This window comes from Panthera tigris, chromosome B1 (assembly GCF_018350195.1).
Source record: "Panthera tigris isolate Pti1 chromosome B1, P.tigris_Pti1_mat1.1, whole genome shotgun sequence".
NCBI classification, from domain to species: Eukaryota; Metazoa; Chordata; class Mammalia; order Carnivora; family Felidae; genus Panthera; species Panthera tigris.
Genome location: NC_056663.1, coordinates 111,318,553 through 111,325,852, shown reverse-complemented (window position 1 = coordinate 111,325,852; position 7,300 = coordinate 111,318,553). Strand labels below are relative to the sequence as shown.

General features: G+C 35.7%; 1 long non-coding RNA gene across 1 annotated transcript; it reads right to left on the bottom strand.

The window, feature by feature from the left end:
- Window positions 1-233: 233 nt before the first annotated feature.
- On the bottom strand, window positions 234-5,764 carry LOC122237696. Its single transcript, XR_006216303.1, has 2 exons — window positions 5,593-5,764; window positions 234-370 (listed from the first exon to the last, which is right to left on the bottom strand). It is a non-coding gene; the product is annotated as an uncharacterized LOC122237696 (long non-coding RNA).
- Window positions 5,765-7,300: the final 1,536 nt, after the last annotated feature.

The window sequence follows — 7,300 nt, the reverse complement described above, 5'->3', positions numbered from 1 at the left end:
TGCCTGCCTCCCTAACATCTCTCTCCACACTCTCTAACTGATTTGTAGAGGAGCTAATAGAATCACAAACTGTAGAATATAAAGAGTTTGCACCATGCACCACTGGAACATAAACACCATGAGGGTAGAGCTTTGTTTTACTGTATTTACAGCCTCCTCTCTTAACAAACGCCTGATACATACTTAGCACTAAATAAAAGGTTGTAGAAAGATTAAATGAACAAACGAGTAAATCTAGAACAATGCCTTTATTTTACAAAGATTGAATTGCACAAGCTCCATACTCAGCAGAAGACACGAATGTCGGTTGAACATCCATCAGAAACCATGTGGGAGACCATTCAGCCTGAGATGAGCGTCAGAAGGAGCCCTGTGAGACAGATAGTTGTTACAGTCATTTTTATGCCAGCCCTGAACACTGACCCCTATGTGTCCATCTTGGGAATAACTTCGATAGTTCATTTCAGAAAGAATCCATAAACTTCACTAGCTTCATATGAACAAAGAAATGAAAAGGGTACAGGGAGAGCTGCTTGCTCCGTGTGACTCATAAGCTTTAGGCCAAAATACAAAGTCATGAGGAAAACACTTCAGTTTCTCCAAGATTCTTGCCCCCCACTCCTTCCAGATGATGCAAATTAATCTAAGACATTGAGCATTGCTAACTGACATTAGTCCTGGTGAGGTAGCCTTGAAACATTTGATCAGGTACTTAAATCTTAATGTTGGTAAATGAGTCATGTAAGCGAGACTTTGGTTGGGGGAAGAATATGAAGCTGTTGTAGTTTGAGGATTAAACGCTCATCAAGACACTAGCCAAGAGAAGGCCGGAATTTTTTTTTCCTAATGATTCAACGTATGATATTTCCAAAAGAATGTAGAATTGGAAAAATCGAATACTTGTTGAAAATGCTTACCTTACTTTATATTTTAATATCATTTTCAATTACGCTGAGGTTAAGGATCTGTATTTTTCTTTGCTGCTTAAGGTCTCTCATGGGCTTTTGGCCACTGAGTGCTCAAGTGTGCAGTGTATAGCATAAGAACAAAAAACAAAAGGAACCGGTGCAATAAGAAGACAGCATTCATAAACCCCATTATTTTATTAGGGTCAATTATGCTTTCTCTCCATTTAAACTGTGCTCCTGGGAGCAGCCTTTAAATTGAGAAAAACACAGCTGCAAATATAAGCTAACGTTCTCATCTTTCTTGCCCCACAAATATGGATATCTTTTTATATACTCCTAAATTCTTGCTTCAAACCCTTAAGTTCTTCTCAAATTTCCTCAACTCTTAGTTTCTCTGTCACATAATCTAGAATTAGTCTACACTGGCGGTCACATTTATTTCTTCTCTCTTTTGAAGAGCAGTTTATTTTCTGATTACAGAAGTAATTCTGTGCCTCTATGTATATAAAACAAAGACAATCATAAAGAAGAAAACAATTTATAATCCCACTACCAAACATAAGCCACTACTAACATTTTATTTCTTTTTGAGTTTAACAATTGAACCTATACCGTGTTCATTTTCATGTCTTGACTTTCTCATGTAATATAGTATTCTGATTAAAATTTTGTTTGAATATTTTCTTGTGATTATTTTTTACTTGTTTTGTTTTCCCAACTTTTTAAATCTTTAAAAAGTCTTTTAGTAGTTCTACTAGTGAGAGTTTAATTAAAAAAATATGTATTTAAAACTTAATATTTACCAAAATCAGGAATGAATATTATTATCTGAGAAAATATTAGCCTAATTTTAATCTTCCCCCTTTTGTCACCATCTCTACTCACCTTCCAGGCTTACTTACTATGAAGGTGATTAGGAATAAGGTCATTGTTATTAACGTTTTATTTTCCCTTACTCATTTTCTATTTTTAAGTATATATTTTTTTAAATTTCAAAAGCATTTAAGACTAAATTTCAAGTGAACATTTTGACTTAATTCCATACGACTAATTTAATTTCCACACTAAAACTTTTATTAAACATTTACTCCCCTTCAGCCATTAATTTTTAGTTCCTTAATGACTGAAAGTGCCTTTAAGTTTTTCTCCTGCCTCATCGCTGATAAGTTTGTGATTAAGATGGATTAATTTTGAGTTTAACCCATTCAACCTACAGAATTCAGTTGTAACTAAAGAAAGTTATCTTCAGTGAGGTAGGAGATACTTCTTGTTCCTGGTATTTTGTTGTATCTGTTTCCTCACCATCTTTCCTTAAAAAAAAAAAAAATACCTTATTGTGGTAAGAACACTTAACATTAGATGTACCCTCTTAATACATTTTAAGTGTACAATACGTTATTGTTGACTCTAGGTACAATGTATACAGCAGATCTCTAGGGCTTGTTCATCTTGATTAACTGACGCTTCCTGCCATTTGTTTAGTAACTCCCCATCCTCCCAAGCCCACCCCCAGCCTCCTGCAGCCGCCATTCCACTCTTCAATTTTATGACTTTGTTGTTGATTTTTTTTTTCTTCCCCAGGTATAAGTCAAATGCAATAGAGCAAAAATCAGTTTCCACTTATTTTTCTTTGAGGTCTTTACACCTCAGGAGAATACACACCCCACTAAGATTGGGCTAAGACTCTCAGTCAGTAGAAATTTTCATTTATATAGAACATAGAGATGTCCTCTTCCTCTTCTCATACTTGTCAAACTACTTCTTCCTCCATGATCCATTTTTTCAGTAGCTCAGCATTAAAAAAAAAAGACAAAATATTAGAAAAATATGATTTCAAGGATCAAAAGAAAGTCAGCCAAGCCTTGAAAAAGCAGAAAACTTGGTTTTTTAGTGCTTCCAATAATAATTTTATAGTGCTATTAAAATTTTAGTTTCCATGTATTTCTACTTAATTTCAGTAAATTTTTTGTATATCATCAATTTTTGTTTAAATCTTGCCAACTTTGTCTTTAGTTTTTTCTTTCCATTTCAAAGAACCATAGATTCTTGTTTTACATCAAGGATGACAAATTATTTTATAAAATATTCTACAATTCCTGTGTCATTTTATTTTGTGAGGTCTATTCCTCTTCTGAGTCTTATAACTGGTAATGTCTTATTCTTTTTTTTTTTTTTTTAGTGTTTTATTTATTTTGGGAGAGAGAGTGTGTGTGTGAGAGAGGGGGAGGGGCAGAGAGAGAGGGGACAGAGGATCTGAAGTGGCCTCTGTGCTGACAGCAGAAAGCTCAATGCAGGGCTCCAATTCAGGAACCAAATTCGGATGTTTAACTGACCTAGCCACCCAGGCACCCCAGTAATGTCTTATTCTAGTGATGGTATGTGTTTAAAATTTCTCTTTTTAAAATCAATTAATTAATTATTCTTTTATTTGAGAGAGAGAGAGAGAGAGAGAGAGCTCAAGTGGGGGAAAGGGGCAGAAGGAGAGAGAGAGAGAGATAGAGAATCCCAAGCAGGCTCCATGCCAGCACAGAGCCTAATGGGGTGGGGGGGGGGGGCTCGATCCCATGACCCTGGAACATGAGCTGAGCCAAAATCAGGAGTTGGCCACTGAACCAACTGAGCCACCCACGTGCCCCTAAATTTTTTTCTTTTTAATGTGGATCCCACATTATTTCTTTTTTCTTATTCTAACACCAGGAGAACTCTCATTAAAGAATAAGCTCAATCCTCAAAAAATGCCAAATCCAAATACACATAAGTGTGTCAGTCAATAGAGTGTGAGGATTTAATTGCATCCATTCTCTCTACACATGCTTAATCTTTTTAGATCTACAGGTGGAAGTGAAGTGGGACATATAACTCTTATTCTAAATCTGGCCTTGGTAGGCATGTACCTTATGAAGTTATGATGTCATGGAGGTGAGACATTCTCCCACCCTACTTCCTAGAAATTAGGTTAACAATAAATCCCCAGTATTCCAGCTTACTTTCTGCCTATAGAGCATTTACTCACAGAGAATACACTAACAAAGAGATGTGGGGTTGAAAAATAAGGGAAGGGAAGAATGGAGGCACCATGCAGTAGAAGATGCCTCTGAACTTCTCAAATTAATTCAGAACTTGTTTTCTGCAAATAGTAAATGAGTAGCAGGAAATAAACATTTCCATTCACTTTCAGGTAAGGAGGCTTGTTTTTATCTTGTAGTGCATGATGATTGGTATTTTTCAATCCAGCCCCGCTAATCTTGCTGCTAATGGAAATTCTTCCCAAATTCTGGTACTAGACTAAAATTCGGTACTAATTTTTACTGTTATTCTGAGATCACTACTCTTGGTGCTTCTTAAACACTATACTAGGAAATCGAAATTATTAAATAAGGGGCTACTGACCATCCCGTATTAGAATCTAATTAGTTTTTGTTAGGTATATCTTAAATCAATTGGATGTTTCTTTTTAATCTGCTGAATTGTGGTCATGAAAATGATCTCAATTCAATTTAATTCAATATTGTTTATTTGGTAATTACTGTATTTCTATTACTGGAGACAGAATCACAAACTGGCATAAGTGAAAAAGGAAACATATTCCTCGTATAACAGAAAAGTTTGTAAATAGAATGGTTTTCATGTTTGAATAGTTCATGTATATGTTCACTTGAGCTTTTTTTTAATTTCCCAATGTCTCATATCCACTTTTTAAAATTGATTCATTTAAAAAGCAAAGTTTGACTATGAGTGGTATCCACATTGTGTAAACTTAAGTTTTTTCAGTACTTCAACCACAGCAGAAAAAGTTTTTACATCTCATATTATTGGCTATTTTGGATCATGTGTCCATCTTTGAAACAATCCCTGTGGTCAAGATGATGTGGAAACTTAATTGACCAAGTCTGGTTCAATAAGGCATCTGGACTGGAGACTAAGCACTGAGCCCCTCCCAAAACACAGGGACTTTTAGGCATGGAGATAATTTTGGAAAGGAAAATGGAAGTAATATTTCTCAGCCAACACAATTTTCCAAATGCTTGTGGGCTTTTTCTAGCTTTGCATTAATCTAATCCCATAAATTAGTAACTAAAGACAGCGATCTTGCAGTATCATAATCTTTGAATGTAGATTTCAGAAGCATCAATTTCTGAGGGTCCAAGGCCCAAGTGCTTTCTACTTGCCGTAGACTGGAATGATGTACACCATAGCATGAGATGTGCTGGTACAAACTGCCCCTTTAAACCAGGCTGCATTTCAATTTATAACTCTTTACAATGGTCGTGATTGTTTCCTTTGGCTGGAAGGAGAAATAAATAGCAGAGAGAGCTTGGGAGACTTTCTCCAGGTTCCAGTATAATCCTACATTTGCACTCCCATATTTTTGCATTTGTTGAAACTAACATTAGCCTCAAACATATATTTCAATTTTTTTAAATCATCTAAGGATTAATATTATCAGACTGTAAGCCATATAGATTTACTTGTTCACAGATAGAAGGGGTCACTGAAATTTCTCAACCAGGTCCCGAAACTCTAACCTTGGTTGTCTTATTATCTGTGTTCTAAGATAAAGGGATTAACATTTAACAGATGTTTTGCTACCATGTAACCAGAACTATAGACTTCCCAGCCTAGAACAAAGAGATCATCATTGCCCTCCTACATATAACAACTTAGTCTCTTCCACACTACATACCTTGTCGTTTTATTATCCCATGAACTGAGAGTAAGGGAGAATTGGTTTCACCCAAAAAACTTGTAATACTGTTACTTGAAAATGATGACTATGTTCTGGACAGACAAAAATGATTAATTGGATTCCTCGTTGTTTCAAAAGTAGGTTTAGCAGACATAAAAGACTATTAACAATAGAGAACAAGCAGAGGGTTGTTGTGGGTGGGGGATGGGCTAGATGGGGGATGGGTCATAAGGAGGGAACTTGTGATGAGCACTGGATACTGTATCTAAGTGACGAGTCACTGAATTCTACTCCTGAAACCAATATTGCACTGTATGTTAACTAACTAGAATTTAAATAAAACTTTGAAAAAAAAAAGGAGTAAGTTTAGCAGAGAAAACAGGGTCAGGATTTCCAGGAAAAGAGATAGTTGCCTATTCTAAATCTACTAATAAAACATCTTTCTAACACTTCTGTGGACTCAGAATGAAAACAGATTACAAAGCCCAAGGAACAAAATGCAAAAGCCAGGGCAGAAGACAGAGAAAACATGTTATCTCAGACACTTAAAATGGCACATGCCAGCTTTGGAGGTGTGCAAGCAAACATGCATGACTTGAGAGAGGCAGGCTCAGAAAAGAAAATGAATATGTAAGTTTGGTTAAAACATGTAATATTGAGAGGTAGAAGAATTAGACATGCAGCTGGAAAAGTCGGTAGTCATCATACTGTGAGGGACTTTTGATTCTCCAGTGAGAATATTTTATTTGGTGAAAAAGTGAAAATCTTTGAAAATTTGTGAGCAGGAAACTTATGATCAGAATTGCACTTAGAAGATTCTAGTAATGGCGTGTGAAACAGATTGAAGCTGGAGGAAATGGAGGTTAAAAAACTCATAAACACACAATTATAATGTTTAAGTGACAAATAATGGGAAACATACTTATAGTGATGAGAAAAAAAGATAAAAGGAAAAATGCAGGATAGATTTGAATGCCTGGGTTTAGAGTACTTTCCCTGTTATCTAGTCTCCCCTCCCTACTTCCTTCCTTCCTTCCTTCCTTCCTTCCTTCCTTCCTTCTTGTGTCCTTTTTTCTACTCTGTATTTTAATTCTTTTAACTAAATTTAATTGATGAAAATTTCATGTTTTTAATGGTTATTTATTTTGAGGGAGAGAGCACAAACGGGGGTGAGGCAGAGAGAGAGAGGAGAGAGAGAATCCCAAGCAGACTCTGTGTTGTCAGCATGGAGTCTGACATGGGGCTCAATCTCATGAACTGTGAGACGGTGAACTGAGCTGAAATCAAGAGTTTAATGTTTAACCAACTGCGCCACCCAGGCACCCCCAAAATGTCACGTTAATCAAAGTAAATGAGGTTGGTGGGATTTGTTCAAAAGGTCTCCCAATTCTCAGAAACATTATTAAAGAATTCTCTAGGGCCACACCGAGTATTCAATATTGAGCAGGTGAGTTTAGTTCTTTCTTTGCCATAAAAAAAGGAAGCTGATATATGAGATCACCCTTCAACATTTTAGAACTTGAAAATGCTTTATGTACCTGAATAGCTTTTAGTATACAATAAGACTCTGGATCACTGGACAAAATACATCAAATTTATGTCTGCTGTCAGATATGTGTTCTTTAGGTTTACTTTTTATTTTGAATATTAATCATTTTATATGTTCCAGGAACTGTGTTAACTACTTAATTTCAATAATTTTTAT